Here is a 17,829-nt window from a genome sequence, read left to right as displayed (position 1 = left end):
ATGTTAACAACCAGTTGTGCCAGCACCATTTGTTGAAAATGCTGTCTTTCTTCCACTGGATGTTTTTAGCTCCCTTGTCGAAGATCAAGTGACCATAGGTGTGTGGGTTCATTTCTGGGTCTTCAATTCTATTCCATTGGTCTATTTGTCTGTCACTATACCAGTACCATGCAGTTTTTATCACAATTGCTCTGTAGTAGAGCTTTAGGTCCGGCATGGTGATTCCACCAGAGGTTCTTTTATCCTTGAGAAGAGTTTTTGCTATCCTAGGTTTTTTGTTATTCCAGATGAATTTGCAGATTGCACTTTCTAATTCGTTGAAGAATTGATTTGGAATTTTGATGGGGATTGCATTGAATCTGTAGATTGCTTTTGGCAAGATAGCCATTTTTACAATGTTGATCCTGCCAATCCATGAGCATGGGAGATCTTTCCATCTTCTGAGATCTTCTATAATTTCTTTCTTCAGAGACTTGAAGTTTTTATTATACAGATCTTTCACTTCCTTAGTTAGAGTCACGCCAAGATATTTTATATTATTTGTGACTATTGAGAAGGGTGTTGTTTCCCTAATTTCTTTCTCAGCCTGTTTATTCTTTGTGTAGAGAAAGGCCATTGATTTGTTTGAGTTAATTTTATATCCAGCTACTTCACCGAAGCTGTTTATCAGGCTTAGGAGTTCTCTGGTGGAATTTTTAGGGTCACTTATATATACTATCATATCATCTGCAAAAAGACGCTGACACCATTGCATACACTAGCAAGATTTTGCTGAAAGGACCCAAATATAGCTGTCTCTTGTGAGACGATGCTGGGGCCTAGCAAACACAGGAGTGGATGTTCACAGTCAGCTATTGGATGTATCACAGGGCTCCCAATGGAGAAGCTAGAGTAAGTACCCAAGGAGCTAAAGGGATCTGCAACCCTATTGTTGGAACAACATGATGTACTAACTAGAACCCCGGAGCTCTTGTCTCTAGCTGCATATGTATCGAAAGATGGCCTAGTCAGCCATCAATGGAAAGAGAGGCCCATTGGACTTGCAAACTTTATATTCCCCAATATAGGGGAATGCCAGGGCCAAAAGAATGGGAATGGGTGGATAGGGAAGTGGGGGGGCGCTATGGGGGACTTTTGGGATAGCATTGGAAACGTAATTGAGGAAAATATGTAATAAAAAAAATAAATAAAAATAAATAAATAAATAAATAACTAAAAGAAAAAAAAATAAATAAATAAATAAAAAAAAAAAAAAAAAAAAAAAGAAAATGTAATGTAAATTAGTCAGGGATGTTCACCATCCCCACTACTTTGTTTTAAAACTTATTCCCTTTTTAAAGCTTTTTTTTTTTTTAGACTCATTTATTTATTATAAAAAAAAAAAAAAAAAAAAAAAAAAAAAAAAAAAAAAAAAGAATTATATGATAGCATATGAGTACACTAAAGTGTAAGCTCTTGCTATACACTGCTCCATGTTAGAGAGCCAAGAGGTTCTAGCATGTTACAGAAAAATCTCCCTGGTCATTCAATGTGGATATGTTGATTGCAGACTCTCATCCAAGCTACAATGTAAGTACAATGTAAGTTTATGGGACCATAACTTCTTTGGTACTTTTTTCAATATATAGACAGACCTCCTGATGGTGATTGACTGATAAACTAGAAGAATCCTTAAATGCTGTGATCATTCAAAATCTACTCAAGGTAATTTGAGGAAAAAAAAACTGTATTGGGTTAAAATACTTGATAATTGTTAATGAGAAGTTTAAGTTAATGAAAAGAATAATATTGTCGGGCAGTGGCTGGAGTGCAGGAAGGCCTTCCAGCAGGAGGTTAGACGCAGCTCCTTAGGGGAAAGCCTATCACATCATTCAAGTACAGCAGGCCTTGATGATCAGAGACAGTCTATGGTTTTAGAGCTTTATTGTAGAAAGGCAGGGAGAAAGAGAGAAGGTAGAAAGAGGGAGAGGCTGGCCATGGCCACATTGGGGGGGAGGGTGGGGGGAGGAAGGGAGAGAAAGAAAGAGCGTTAGAGAGTAAGAAAGGTGAAAGCTTAAAGAGAGCAAGAAGGGGCCAAGCAGCCATGTAGGATTATTATGAAAATGAAGTAAAAATAAATAAATGTAGTGATCTGTGGGGGAATGAAAATTTCCCTTCTATGCTCAGAGTTTATTATAGAGTATATAAATAGAAAGATAAATGGAGAAAGATGGATATTTTTTTCAGGGATGGGAGCATCACATGACCTATAAGTGAATATCTGTAAATCTAGTGAGATGTAAACGCATCTACCCCTGTATTATAAGAGTGAAGTAAGGGAGATGTAGGCATCTTAGGGGCAAGAAGCTTACATGAGGCGTTGACAATTCTGAATAGCCACATTGAGAGCCTATTCACAGTAGTTCACAGGTGCCAACCTCAGATGGCATAGCACAAACATTTTCAAGTGGAATAATATAAAATAGCTCTTGCTATTGAAAGCATTAGGATTTTGGTGCAATTGTGCCTATATCTACCTAGAGCAGTTAATTTTGTTACATACAGAGCTGAAGATAAGAGATGACCTGAGACAAAGCCTGCTAATACTAACCTCCACTCTCTTCTGTGATGAGAATCCTAGAGGAAAACTCCATGGAGTTGAGTCCCTTCTGGAGGATCTGTCGCTAGGCTGGTCAGGGAAAACAAGAGAAACCTCCACTCCCCTTGCACTTGCTGTCCTTGCATGTCTGCCACCTGAACACAGAGTGTTTTTACTGTTGTTTTTGTATTTTTATTTTATTTTGTTGAGATGGGTTTTTTCATGTAGCTTAGGGTGACCCTGACTTACAGACATGTACCACCACACCTACCTCATGAAATGCCGTTTATTTGAAGTTGCATTTCTTCAACTCCTATTAGTAGAAACTGTGTGCATTTAATATGGAGTTTAATATACAGTGATTACTTTGTGTTAAATTTATTACTTTTTTTTATCAGTCACATCCCTGCCTCTCTTTCCTGACAGTACTCTTATTAAAAAATAAAATCAAAGAATTTTAGAATAAAACATGACCTTACACATCACTTAATAGCCCCAGAAGAGTCATAGAAACCTGCTTTCTTATTGCAAGGGTTGGGTGGATATGCTTCTGGGGCTGACACTAGGAAAGACGCCCTCCTGTCATGTCACATAGAGAACTATTACTGCAGTCTTCAGTGTACACACTTTTTGAGTATCGAGTACCTAACAATGGCCTTAGCCTTCAGGATTAAACAACCATATAGGCATATAGGTCCTTCCAGGAACTACTCATAAGAGATTGAAGTGGGTAGAGACATATAAATTGATGAAAATGTAGAAGGATACTGGGGGTGGGGTGGGGCGAAAGCTGGTGGGTGCAAGTGAGGCCTCTATATTGCTTGAGTCCCTTATAAACTCTGAGTTTTAACATAACGTTTCCATGGTTCCCAGGTAGTTTGGAGAAGATGTCTACAACCATAGTTTTTAAACAAAATGAACAGTGCCACATTTGTGCATGTTGGTCAGCTAGGGCCCACTCAAGACTTCTAATAACACCATGCTTCCTTTCATCAGCTCTTTGGGTCAGAGTTGATCAACATGGATCTACGACTTCTTCACTTTCAACATAATTGTGGGGTTTTAGGTGAGAGAGGAAAAAGATGAGACAATTAACTCAGACCACAGATTCGTTTGTCTTAAATCTGGTTGTACCACTGACAAGTTGTACAGCAATCACTCTTCACACTGATTTTTTTTTTTTTTTTTGATCTTTATCAAGCTCTCATACCTCCCAGTGATACTGAGGGAAAGGTTAGTCCCAGGTGATACAATGCCTAGAATGGCAAACCCTTTCACACTGAATATAAATTGATATGTCTGTCCATTCTGATGGATACAATTACAGCATTTCCAAATATGCAAATTTACCAGGAAGTAGCAAAAGTAGTATTTGAAAGAATTGGAACATCTCCTTTGTGTCTGAATGAACATGTTTAATTTCTCTGCAGGCAGAGCAAGAGTTTTTTTGCTTTTTTTTTTTTCTTTTGGATATATATTCAACCTGATTACAATTTCAGTATTCACAAGAGAAAAGTTAGCATTTCTCCAAGTCAGGAACACTGACAATACTGATTTTAAGGGGCTGTCATCTTGAGTCCTATGATGAATCACTGAACACACTTTATTCATTCACTCATGCATCCATTTGAAAGTGGTACATTGAATTTTGATATGCTGGTTGAAGGCCAGGCACCGGCAATACATGGATGAATAAACACCATGTCTACCATTTAGTGAATGAATGAATAAATGAATCTATGAATATTTGTCTCTGCTCCATTGAGGCTCTCTCAGCATAGTAAGGGAGGCCAAACTATTGATAGATGACTATAATACCATGTGATAAATGCTATAACAGAATGATGTTCAAGCTGCCACAGAGTTTAAGATCTTAGTCCTACCTGATAGCTGTGCCAGGCCATGATTCCACTGCAATATTTAATGGGGCTATTAGAGAATTGCCAACTCAGTCCCTAAACCAATTATGGTAAGTACATTATATTCTGGCTCATTTTATTTCAGATCAAATATTTTTTGAGTTATTTATAGCTATATGGTTCGAAATTCAAGAGCCACAAAATGGTATACATGAAAAAACACTATCCCAGACTTGACACCCAATAATTCAGGTATTTAGCTCTTCCCTTGACTGGAGAAGCCAATGTTATCAGCATCAACAGTTTTATCTATCTATACATATACAATTATTTAAATATATATGAACCATTGATTTGCTGTCACATTTTTATATTATTGGTATTGTATTATGTAATAGTATTATATATATTAATAGAGATTATTTGTGTATATATCAAACAATATAGCTTTGCAAGTATACAGTCATAATTATTCACTTTTTTCATATACCATGTATATACTGTATATATTCTATTTAATGAGGTTATTAGAGAATTGCCAACTCAGTCCCTTAATCAGTTATGAAAAGTACATTATATTCGGGCCCATTTTTAAATTTCAGATCAAATATTTTGAGTAGTATAAATATATATACATATATAACTATGTATATAGATGGATAACTCAAAATTTTTATATATGATGATTATATATAATATATTTAGTATATATTGATATAGGATAAATATATATGATATAATAAATATATATCTACATCATTGGAACTGAAAGTATTTTCTGGAAACCATGCCCTCAAACACAGCCACTTGCCATCTTTTACTATAATAAGATGATTTATTACAAGTGGCCTTATATATGTTGTTTTGATAATAATGTCAATGAATGTAATGGCAAAGCTCAGGGCAACAAAAGGATTTTGACAGACTCTATGAGGTAGCAATGCTTTCCAGGCCAGCCTGCAATGTATGAGAGTACTTGTTTCTCTATCCTTGCATTAACTATTCACTAAACAGATTGGCTTTTGTTAATTTATTATGCCCCAACTGCTCTTAAATTGCTTAATTATGGGACATTTAATTCCAACCATGACCACAGATCTGTTTGGGAAATTGCCAGAATTACTGAAACACTGAGATAAACTTTTATATCGGATAGAAGGTATCCTGGATGCAACGTCACAGATCTGATTTGAGAAGCTTTAGAAATCATTTTCTGATTTATATTTAAATAACCGTGTTAGCATTTGGTTTAGAGTGACATTGCATTTCTAGATTCGTTTAGAAAATGTGTCATCTTTATAAAAATCTAGTGTCCTCCGGAACATTCCAGCCCCCCTACATTCAAACCTCCTTTTATTCTGCTTATTTATTATGATTTTATTTTATAATATCATTTATTATGATGGTCTGTATTATCACTCAAGTTGTACATATTCCTTGTGTTATAATCATTGCACACTTAGTGTTTTACCCTCACACTGAAGCTAAATGGGCATGGCTTACTCTTTCATCAACTGGTGAGATGTCATCACAATTTAATCCACAAACCATTTGTTCGTCTTTTGATGCTATCTGTTGCCTAATACAGCTTGTTTCACTCATTTTGTGCTATAGTACCTTGAAGCTAAGCCTTCCTTCCTTCTCTAGCAATGCTGTTAGGCATCTCTCCACCATCTCCATGTTCAGGACTGTGCTGTATCACATTGGGAGGTGTTTGGTTAACTCACCGAGACCTTGGATTCAAGTCCCAGCTATATCAAAAGAATAAAATAATCCCATTCCCATATTCAGACCTAACAATGTTTCAGCAACTTCATCCTCTGGAGATATGCCTCATACAGCTGTGTCACCTCTTACTCCAGTTTTTTTTTTCTCCATCATCCTCAGCTTTCCCATCCCAGTCACTTGGCAGACAGCTTTTGCCTCTGCATCCAGGCACTGCTGCCTCTCACATCCCTTATCTCTGTCACTTTTGGTTTTTTACTCCTGCTTTCATTTTTCTCTCACTTTTGATGTAAACAAGTACTCTTGATAAGCAAGTAATGTAGTAAAGATCCTGGTTTAGCAAGGCATCTAGCTAGTGAGACTTCTAAGCCCAACATGTTTTTACTGAAATGTTGAATGGCAGGATTTAGTTTTGGGGTTTGTGGCTGCTAAGACATCTTCTCTTCTCTGTGGTATGTTTTCCTCGCTAGACATCTGACAATCTAGTGTTTACACCTACTGGAATTTCCATGATGAATGTGTTCCTATTTATATTTCTGGAGATTCACTTGAGATTCCAGTACTGGGCCTTTGAGAAACTGTTTCTCTTATTTATTTGCAATTTTCGTGGGTACCATACTTACGAGATTTGGGATTTGATATAATAAAATGGACTTAGATTTATGACATTTAGTCTAGATTATCAACTTTGTTAGCTTGAGAAATACTCAAGAGATGAATAAAGTACAGATCTGAATGTTTTCAGAGAGGACCAACGATGGGGTAAGATATTCCCTCAATATAGGTGCTGCATCCCACAGGCTGGAGCCTATATTAAATACTAGGGAAGAAAGAAGAAAGTCTGAGGCATAATCTCTCTCTTTTGATGCTTTCTGTCCACCGTAACTGGAGTGCTTGCTTTGTTCTACCATGGCCTCCGTCAAATTAGTCATTCTGAAACCATTAGCCAAAATAAATATTTTATCCCTTATTCTTAATTTATTTACCTCGGGTATCTTTGTGTGAACAACAAAAGCTCTAACACATGATACAATCACCAAATCAAAAAAAAAATCAATTAAGTTCTTAAATTTTGACACATAGAAGCAGCATATCCTATAGTTATATTATTGAGTTTCTTTGTACCAAAAGGTAGCTAATATATTTTTAAAATATATATGTGTGGTAAACATAGTGATCATATTAGCTACATTCAATTGAGCTGAGTCAGAGTTTAGCTCTATCATTTTCTACCCTTTTAACTGTTTTGAGTGTGTTTCCATACCTCTGAGACTGAGATGCCTATACTATTTAACTATGACAATTCAATGAGAAAATGCATACAAAGAGTGTGACACAATGTCAGACACATAGTAGGAACTCAATAAACATTGTGCAATATTGGTGAGAAGGCATTGGTGGGAGAAATGAACAATTCGCAGATTGTGATGCTCCTTAGAATTTTGTTATATGGAGAATGGCCATCTGATTCTAGAAAGATCCTGTTACTCTGTAAGTCATGAATACTCTACAAAAATGAGCCACTGGTTTCACTTGAGAATAGCATGTCTCATATTCTTATATCTCACAAAGCTTTTTTTTTCTTTTTGGACATGCTAATGAGTTGAAGAAGTTCTTCACTAACTTTTCTTTTCTTTTTTTTTTTTTTTGGTTTTTCGAGACAGGGTTTCTCTGTATAGCCCTGGCTGTCCTGGAACTCACTTTGTAGACCAGGCTGGCCTCGAACTCAGAAATCCGCCTGCCTCTGCCTCCCGAGTGCTGGGATTAAAGGCGTGCGCCACCATGCCCGGCTCACTAACTTTTCTAATTTAGCCCTGCTTCTTAGATCCTCCCTTAACAAAGGCAGAGTGCAGGGAATGAAAGGCAGAGATCAGGAGCTGCTGGTGATGCAAAGGCTCTGTCACTGGGATGAGTGGCCTCCCCTGGAACAGTCTCAGAAGCAGCCCCACAGGTCAATAGAATTAGAAAAAAAGATAAGCATCCATTCCTCTGTTGAGGGACATTTGGGTTCTTTCCAGCTTCTGGCTATTATAAATAGGGCTGCTATGAACATGGTGGAGCATGTGTCCTTATTACCAGTTGGAACTTCTTCTAGGTATATGCCCAGGAGAGGTATTGCGGGATCCTCCGGTAGTACTATGTCCAATTTTCTGAGGAACCGCCAGACTGATTTCCAGAGTGGTTGTACAAGCTTGCAATCCCACCAACAATGGAGGAGTGTTCCTCTTTCTCCACATCCTCGCCAGCATCTGCTGTCACCTGAATTTTTGATCTTAGCCATTCTGACTGGTGTGAGGTGGAATCTCAGGGTTGTTTTGATTTGCATTTCCCTGATGATTAAGGATGTTGAACATTTTTTCAGGTGCTTCTTAGCCCTTCGGTATTCCTCAGTTGAGAATTCTTTGTGGTACATTTACACAATGGAGTACTACTCAGCTATTAAAAACAATGAATTTATACAATTCTTAGGTAAATGAATGGATCTGGAGGATATCATCCTGAGTGAGGTAACCCAAGCACAAAAGAAGTCACACGATATGCACTCACTGATAAGTGCATATTAGCCCAGAAACTTAGAATACCCAAGATACAATTTGCAAAACACAACTCAAGAAGAAGGAAGACCAAAGTGTGGATACTTCATCCCTCCTTAGAGTGGGGAACAAAATACCTATGGAAGGAGTTACAGAGACAAAGTTTGGAGCTGAGACCAAAGGATGGACCATCCAGAGACTGCCCCACCCAGGGATCCATACCATAATCATCCACTAAATGCAGACACTATTGTATATGCCAGCAAGATTTTGCTGAAAGGACCCTGATATAGCTGTCTCTTGTGAGGCTATGCCAGTGCCTGGCAAATACAGAAGTGGATGCTCTCAATCATCTATAGGATGGAACACAGGATCCCCCAATGGAGGAGCTAGAGAAAGTACCCAAGGAGCTGAAGGGGTCTGTAACCCTATAGGAGGAACAGCAATATTAACTAACCAGTACTCCCAGAGCTCGTGTCTCTGGCTGCAAATGTAGCAGAAGATGGCCTAGTTGGTCATCACTGGGACAAGAGCCTCTTAGTCTTGCAAAGATTATATGCCCCAGTACAGGGGAATGCCAGGGCCAGGAAGCAGGAGTGGGTGGGTTGGGGAGTAGGGTGGGGAGAGGGTATAGGGGACTTTCAGGATAGAATTTGAAATGTAAATGAAGAAAATATCTAATAAAGATTGTTTAAAAAAAAAGAAATGAAGATAAGAAAGCCAATGAAGATGGAGGCGCGCATCTACCAGACGGGTTGCCAAGGCCATTTCATGCTGAGTTGTAGAGGAGACTACTAAGCAGTGGAGTCCATTGCTTGCAGTGGTTCCCATCATCTCATGATAACAGAATGTGCTCACTTCGGGTGGATAGCACATTTGCTGAGTGATAGAGTTAGATCTCCAAACAGATGCATCCAAAGTTCTGAGCTTTATGAGGAAAAGTGGTGAACCTGGAATGGATAGAACTGTTTCTTAGACCTGGTTCTGTCCATTGTTTCTGGCATAATTCTCCAGTTCCCATATCTGTACATTATTGCATTCTTCTAGCTGGATTGTTTAACAACCTTGGTTCAAATATCCCATAAGAGTCTAGCAGAAGAACAACAATATGAACTAACCAGTACCCCCAGAGCTCTCAGGGACTAAACCACCAACCAAAGAGCACACATGGTGGGACTCATGGCTCCAGCTGCATATGTAGCAGAGGATGGCCTAGTTGGACATCGGTGCGGGGAGAGGCCCTTTGTCCTATGAAGGCTCTATGCCCCAGTGTGGGGGAATGCCAGGGCTAGGAAGCAGGATTAGGTAAGTTGGTGAGCAGAGGAAGTGCAGAGGGGATGGAGGAGGGTGTTTTTTGGAGGGAAAACCAGGAAAAGGGATAACATTGGAAATATAAATAAAGAAAATATCCAAGAAAAAAAAGTCTAGCAGAAGTCACAGAGACTTTACCCATAATTTTATGCATGTTGAAGCAAGAATGCAGACATTCTCTGAGGAGCTAGATATGTATCTAACATACAATTTATTTAAGGAATGAAATACTCAGGTCCTCACACTTGTGTGGCAAGAGCTTTACCCATGGAGCCATCTCCACAAGGGCCAGATTCTTTCTGTGTGACTTTTCTTCATAATCAAGGCTTCTATCAGTATTGAGGAGCATATGGTAACAACGTGCAAGGATCCATGCATGGAAAGTTACGTCAAGGTTTGGTAGGTTGTTCTGGAATCAAATGGCATCAGCATGGCTGCATTCTCCTCTAATGAAAAAGAAAAGTCAACTCTCTGTTTTCCATTTCCATCTTTCCATATTTCTAGGTGCATTTGTGTGTGGGGGGGGGGTCGCACACTTCTTTTGACATGTAATTTCAGGAGGCTTACAGACACTTCTCTCAAATTTATCTCATGTGCCCCAGCTTAAAGTTACCTGAGCCAAAAAGCAGGCATGATGGTAGCCACATGAGACATGGTCTCAAACAAATAAGACAGTGGTTAGATGACATTATTGTGCTTCTAATCTCTCAAATACTATTACTCTAAGCAAAGCATTTTACCCATTCAGATCACAGTGTGGGACTTTGGAGTGCTACAAGTGACTCTTTTCTAGAACTTTCAGGCCTGTAATATAAGTTCTTTCATTTGTCTATTTTTTTTTCTTTTTTATCCATAACTTATGGGTAGAGTTGAGTCTGTCACCTCTCAAGGAAAGCTTAGAATGATGTGATTTTTTCCACATGACAGATTATTATATTCCAGAATAATACTTCTAAAATCCAAGGTGAAAGATCTAGGGGGAGTCACTGTGTGCTGACTTCAGCTAAGAGTGGAATGTCTGTATTGTGGTTTATATCCCCACTTAATCGAACCTCTGACTCTGTCTTGGGGAAAGTAAGATATTCTACCCTTCATGTCTCATCTGAAATTGTATCTCTGCACATTCCTATTTAACCAGAAATTGGTTTCATGTTCACAGTCATCATCATTAGCAGTTCATCTAATACGGTTCACCCTAGCATCCAGCACTCCCCTTCTTGACCCATTTAGCTGGTCATCCCAGAAATACTGTTTGGTAATGGATCATATTCCCTGAGCAGTTGCTGTGTGCTAAGCATGGAGCTAAGAAAATTCCACCTCTTATAATCCAGTTTCAATTGTTTCTTTTTGGACATCTGGAAGTAGAAGTCTGGTTTTTGATAGCATGAAACCAGCAGGAAATGTGTTTTATTGCCCCCAAATCCTTTGGGTCATTCTATTTGCCCCTGTGACAGTTAGTAAGGACTGGATCAAAGGATGAAGGCCAGGAAGCACTTGTCTGGCAGAATTTCTGTATTTTAGGGCTATCAGGAAGTAACTTCTTTAGTGTGTAATGGGGGATCCTGAAGACCTTACAGAAAGATATGGGCCAAAAATTAAACTTATCTGTGTTCACTAAGTGTCATTCTTAGCAATATGTGTTTCCTTCTCATGTTTACAGGTAAGAGAGTGTATCTCTATATTGGCTAGTTTTATGTCAACTTGACACAAACTGGAGTTATCACAGAGAAAGGAGCTTCAGTTGGGGAAGTGCCTCCACGAGATCCAGCTGTAAGGCATTTTCTAATTCAGTGATCAAAGGGGAAAGGCCAATTGTGGGTGGGACCATCTCTGGGCTGGTAGTCTTCAGTTCTATAAGAAAGCAAGATGAGCAAGCCAGGGGAAACAAGCCAGTAAGGAACATCCCTCCATGGTCTCTGCATCAACTCCTGCTTCCTGACCTGCTTGAGTTCCAGTCTTGACATCCTCTGGTGATCAACAGCAATGTGGAAAGTGTAACCTGAATAAACCCTTTCCTCCCCAACTTGCTTCTTGGTCATGATGTTTGTGCAGGAATAGAAACCCTGACTAAGACAATCTCCCACTGCAAAGTGGCAAGATGCTCAGAAAGTTCATGTGGCTCATGTGTGCATACCTCAGGTCCAACTAGGAATCCTTGTCATCAAAACTAATTCTTTTCTCACAGCTTTCTCAAGAGAAAGGAAAAGGAAAAGTCTAGTCCTGAGGGAGCCAGGCATTAATTGCAGCAGAATGAACATCTGAAGTCACTGGACAGAACACTACATTGGAGAGCAATGGGCACAACCTACTCTATTGTTCGGATTTCCTGATTTAAATTCTAAGCTGACAAAAAGCTGCTTAAAAGCCTGATGAAAAAAATTAAGTGTTGCAAAGCAAGGAGACAAATCCTCTGTTTACCTGTTCAGTCTTTTTTCCATTTACTGTTTCAGACTGGAAGCCACCTTCCTTTGTAATATATGCTGTACACCATTTTGTACAACTGCTTATATTTATTTTGGGAGTGATTTTCTTTCGAACCTTAAAAAAGAAAAAAAAAAAAAAACCTCAAGCTTTTAATCACATCTATTCAAAGCATGCAAAAGCCTAAGTAATCCAGTTTCTGAAAATGCCCTGCCCTTTGCAAATGAAGTCTTTCCAGGGAGGGACACTCCCCCCGTTATAGATTAGAGTCTTTAATTCAGAGTGATGAGAAATCATTTTAATTAAGGAATACCCCCAAGTCTTCCCTAACAGCTAATTTTCTTGCAAGTAGGAAGAACTAAAACTGAATGAGAAAAAAAAAAAAAGGTTCACACTATTTCTAAAATAGCTTGATATATTTGGAAGTGAAATTTCATGTGTGTGTTCTTGTGCAAATGTAGAACGCCAGAAATCCTGGGTGAGAGAAGTTTAACTGTGTTGTGGTTTTCACAATGATCAAATATCAGAGGAAATACATGCGAGTGCTGTATGAGTTCTGCATACCATAATATGCCATTATGCCTGGTTGTGAGTTTCCTCCTAATGGAGTGTATGGAAGTAAGGACTGCATATTTTTAAAGGGGAAAAAAAAAAACCTTCCAGATGCTGTGTTTGCTAATAGAGTAAGGAGGCGGGTGGTAGAATCCTAAATGTTTTTTTTTAGGTCTGTAAATGTGTAGCTAACTGTACTTGAGAAATAATGCCTTAGATTCTGCTATTTGAGACAAGTGTATATAGCCTTTGTCTCTTCTGTAAGCTATGGTATCGTTTGGACATTTTCCCACAGAACAACAGGTAGTGCCTAATGTTTAAAGCTGGAATGCAGTTACTATGGGAACCAGATGCAAATTTAGATTTGTGTGTCCACTCTGTAATGCATAATAGAAAAAAATGTGCTGTAGTAGAAATGAAAGAATTGAAATAAGATTCACATTTATGTCTCCTGAGACTTAAAATATCTGCCAATATCCTATGATGGTGAATAAGTTATGATTTTTCAACCTCAGCTTCCAGTCAAATTTACAAGGATGATGATATGACATTAAGAACGTCTCTGGGATACTTGACATTTTCCTCATCATCCTAAATTCCTCCTTGTCAGTATATGTCTAAGACACTCTATCTTGGAAGCATGCAAAATTCTGTAAATGTATGGATACTGAAAATAGCTTAGTAAGTGCTTATTATATACAATTTATAAAATGCAAAAAAAGAAATTGAAGTACTTTTGGTCACTCAGGCAAAGGATCAGGATTATGGTTTTTTTTTTTTTTTGTCCCTGGAGTCTAGGTTGGCCAAAGTCACTTCCTATTGACACAGTCACCAGGGGAATGGAGGTCTCTGATTGCCACCCCTGGAGGTGAGAATGGAGTTCATTGACTCAGAGTCAGGAAGGAATAAGTACCCCAAAGACAAACTGAGCACTTTTGTAAAATCAGAGTGAATGGAGCCCTGCTGGCCAGCTTCCACCCAGCATGCGCTTTACCACAAGGGTGTGGTCATGTTCAGTGAAACACTGAAAACAAACTATCTGTAAACAAACAAACTTCTGTGTTCACATTGTTAGAAAATACTGACTACTGTTTTTTACATTCACAGTGCCCAGAATAAAATAAAAGAGTGTGTCGATGAGAGCTATACCTTAATAAGTGTGATCATTCCACAGAAAAAGTCCAAGTACATGTGCCAAGCCAGAAACTTATAGAGATCCCAGTGGGTTTGCTATTGCCAGGTGAAGGAACACACCATTTCCCTAAACATACGTATTATGTACAAAAACAAAACAAAACAAATAAACAAAAAATAACCCCCCTACCTATTTAGATATATGTCACTTTTCCCAGTGATAGAACAAAATACAAGGCTCCTTTGTTGTCTTGCCAGTGCTACACAGACAGAAACTCTGATACGGTTTAAATTATCAGTCACAGCAATAACGGCCATGGTACCACTTTACATTGACCTAATATTTCTGTTTATAAACCTTATGGTCTTCTCTATGCAGTGGAGGTAACACAGGAGGGGAGAGAGAGAGGGGAAAAATGAGTTGTACATGGATTGCTATGGAAACAGGAGCTGACCAATCAATGGAGAGTCATCAGAACATATGCCTCCTCTTCACTGCAGACATGATGAATTGATGTCCGGATATAACAATCCTTTTGGCTCTGATGCCACTTGTAGTAATAGTTTCTCAGCATCCATTAGAAGACAAATGTCTGTTGTGTTTTTTAAAAGAATCAGACGTGTGAGTTCTTACTCTTGCAATTTCCGGACTCCATGTGCAGACACGTACTGTCTTTCCTTTCTCTAAAGTAGTCTGTACACTTCTCACATGCTCTCTAAGTAGGGCCTAATTTTCTGATGTTCTAATCCACACACAATCTAGCTCATATTTCCTCCCTTCGCCTCGCTGTCCCAAGCTGCCTCAGTCATCTAGAGTGTAGCCATTTCTACAAGATTAAGAAATATATAAATAAGAAACAATTCAAACCACTGCCTGATTTTAGAGCTAATAAAAAAACAGTTGAAGAAATGTGCTGGCTTCAGAACAAGAGAGCCTAACCATCAGAAACATGAAGAAATCATTGTTGTATGTATCTAATCTATTGAATTTAGATATGAAAACAACTGTTTGAGGGAAAAAATAAAGTTAAAGAACCTTTGAAGTCAGAGTCTAAACTATAAACAGCAGTATATTCCATTTCACAATAATCTGCTTGTTGTGAGATAAGCTCTGTTTGGTAAAGTGTCTGAGTTTCTTTCAAAAAATGACTCTTGGATCTGAAGAAGATGCTGGGCTCCTTTACCTTTAAATGAATTTCTTATAATGCAAAATTTTTTATAGTGAAAAATTTTCTTTAGTGAATAGAAATGGATGTAGACTATGATGATAAAGACAAACCCAGGTCCTCTAGTCCTTGCTACAATCATTGCATGAAAAGATTTAAAGGAATGGCATCCATTGAGCAGATTAAACAATAAATAAAGCCTGCTGACATTTAAGCCTATCTGCAGATCTCACAGTAAATTTAGGAAGATGATTGAATACCAACCTCAGAACTCGAACCATCCAACTAATTCACTGTGGGACCAATGTGCTGATTTGATAATGCATTGAAGCTGTATGGCCTTACTCATATATATATATATATATATATATATATATATAGAGAGAGAGAGAGAGAGAGAGAGAGAGAGAGAGAATGAATGTGAACTAAGGCATTTTTTGAGGCAGGGTCTTACATATTAGAGCTGACCTCAAATTTGAGCTAGGATCATAGCCAAACCACCTTACTTAATATGATGTGGGGAATGAACACAAGACTTAATATACCTAGGAAGGTACTTTAATAATTGGGGCACCTCCTCAGTCCGAAACAGGAATTTTAAAAAACCTGATACTTATCTCCATGAATTTTGGGGAATGTTTATTGGAGCTTGTGGTTTGCCAATGCATGTGAAAAACATCATGGCCCCATGGGATATATATTTTCTTAGGGCAGTAAGAGTATGAATCACTATATTAGGCAAACTGCATTAGAAAGCAAATGTTCCTGTTGAGATGGTCAGTTGTATCTAATTATAAAATCTATGCCTTTCCTGTTCCCTAAGAGGTGCTACCAACACCTGACCAATACAGATGCGGATATTCACAACCAACCATTGAACTGAGCCCGGGGGATCCCAGTGGAAGAGCTAGGGGAAGAACTGAAGAAGCTGAAGTGGATTGCATCTTCATAGAAAGAACAATGTCAACTAACTGGACAACCCAGAGCTCCCAGGGAGTAAACCACCAACCAGAGAGTATACATGGAGGGATACATGGCCTCAGATATATATGTAACAAAGAATGACCTTAATCTGACATCAATGGGAGGGGAGGCCCTTGGTCCTGTGGAGGCTTGATGCTCCAACATAGGGGGATGCTAGAGTAGTGAGGTGGGAGTGGGTGAAGGACCACCCTCATAGAGGCAAAGGAGAGGGGAGAAAGGGGGTGGCTTGGAGTGTTTGTGGGGGTGTAACCAGAAAGGGGGATATATCATTTGAAATGTAAACAAATAAAATGATGAATAAAAAAAAATCCATGCCCTTTTTCGGTTTCTTTGAAGCATTGGTTCAGTTGAATTCAGCCCACTTATTCTCATATCATACATCACATAGATATGATATAGTGTGTCTTTCAACTTGACTTTGTTCCTGGTATTTTGGATCCAACAGATCATATGGCACACTTTATCTCCTCCTTCCTCCCCTGGAAGCGCTTTCTTACTTCTTGAGCTGTTCATGACTTCTTTTTCCTCTTAACCAGTCTCTTTTATCTGTACCATAAACAACAGGCGTTGACTTCTACAATTTCATCCACAGATGACTATCTCTGCATCTTGTCCCAGCAATTCATTGCTTTAACAGATACTTGGTGAGCGTCTACTCTTTTATAAGCATGCTGTGAAGGGTTGGGAATTCAACAATACTTAAGGAAGGCATGAAGATTACTATGTAGTGGGGAAAACAGACAGATATAGTAAAGGAGAAATGGATAAAAGTAAATACAGTGTAATGAGTTCCATGTGTGAGCCAAACATGATGACAAAGATAAGAACACAGGAGACCTATTGTTAAATATGATGGTTAAGTAGACTCTCAGAATAAACATTTAGGCAGAAATTGAAAGGTAAAAACAGTCCAGTGACTTTTCACGGGAGAAATGTTCCAGGCAAGGAGCAAACTTGAGTTAAGATGGGAGAATTTTGCTGACATTTGTGACTGGATGAAAATGAGCACAACTCAGAGTGCTTTGAAACATGTTTATAGAGAAGCAAGTAAGACAATGTGTGTGTGTGTGTGTGTGTGTGTGTGTGTGTGTCTTATAATTACTTCTAGGTATACTTTGGAAGTATTGAATTATTTAAAGCAAAAGATTGATGTAACCTGATTTACATTTTGCTATAACTCTTGCTATTAAGAAGAAGGTGAAATTAACTAAGAGTCTGTTGGAGTACAATGGGTGCTGACAGCTAAGGCAGCTGATGGAAGGAGATGGGAGTGGGTTGGTGTGCTGTGTAGTCACCCCTCAGTGTCCATAAGAAATAGGCTCTAGGAATCTCTGCAGTTTTCAAAATCTATGAATTAGCAAGTCTCTCCTAAGATATTTACAAACTTTTCACATACTCAATATTTTTTAAATAATTTTTATATTACTTATGTTACTTAATACAGCACAAATATTACTAAGTAATTGCATCCTGGGAAAAGAGGACTTTGACTGAGGAATTACCTCCATCATATTGACCTGTGGTCATGTCTGCTAACTATTTTATTTTTCTTATTTGAAATGGAT

General features: G+C 38.4%; 1 long non-coding RNA gene across 1 annotated transcript in view; it reads left to right on the top strand.

Annotated features, from left to right (window-relative positions):
• Positions 1-16,548, top strand: part of LOC115029568 (uncharacterized) — a 171,454-nt gene extending 154,906 nt beyond the window's left edge. The window contains exons 3-4 of the long non-coding RNA XR_003835127.2: positions 1,629-1,704; positions 16,104-16,548. This is a non-coding gene — a long non-coding RNA (uncharacterized LOC115029568). The remainder of the gene's footprint in view (positions 1-1,628; positions 1,705-16,103) is intronic.
• The last annotated feature ends 1,281 nt before the right edge of the window (positions 16,549-17,829 follow it).

The sequence above is a fragment of the Mus caroli genome, unplaced genomic scaffold, assembly GCF_978045245.1.
Source record: "Mus caroli unplaced genomic scaffold, Mus_caroli_1 scaffold_17, whole genome shotgun sequence".
Taxonomy (NCBI): domain Eukaryota; kingdom Metazoa; phylum Chordata; class Mammalia; order Rodentia; family Muridae; genus Mus; species Mus caroli.
Note: the sequence above shows the minus strand (reverse complement) of the source record. Positions and strands in the feature narration are given on the sequence as shown.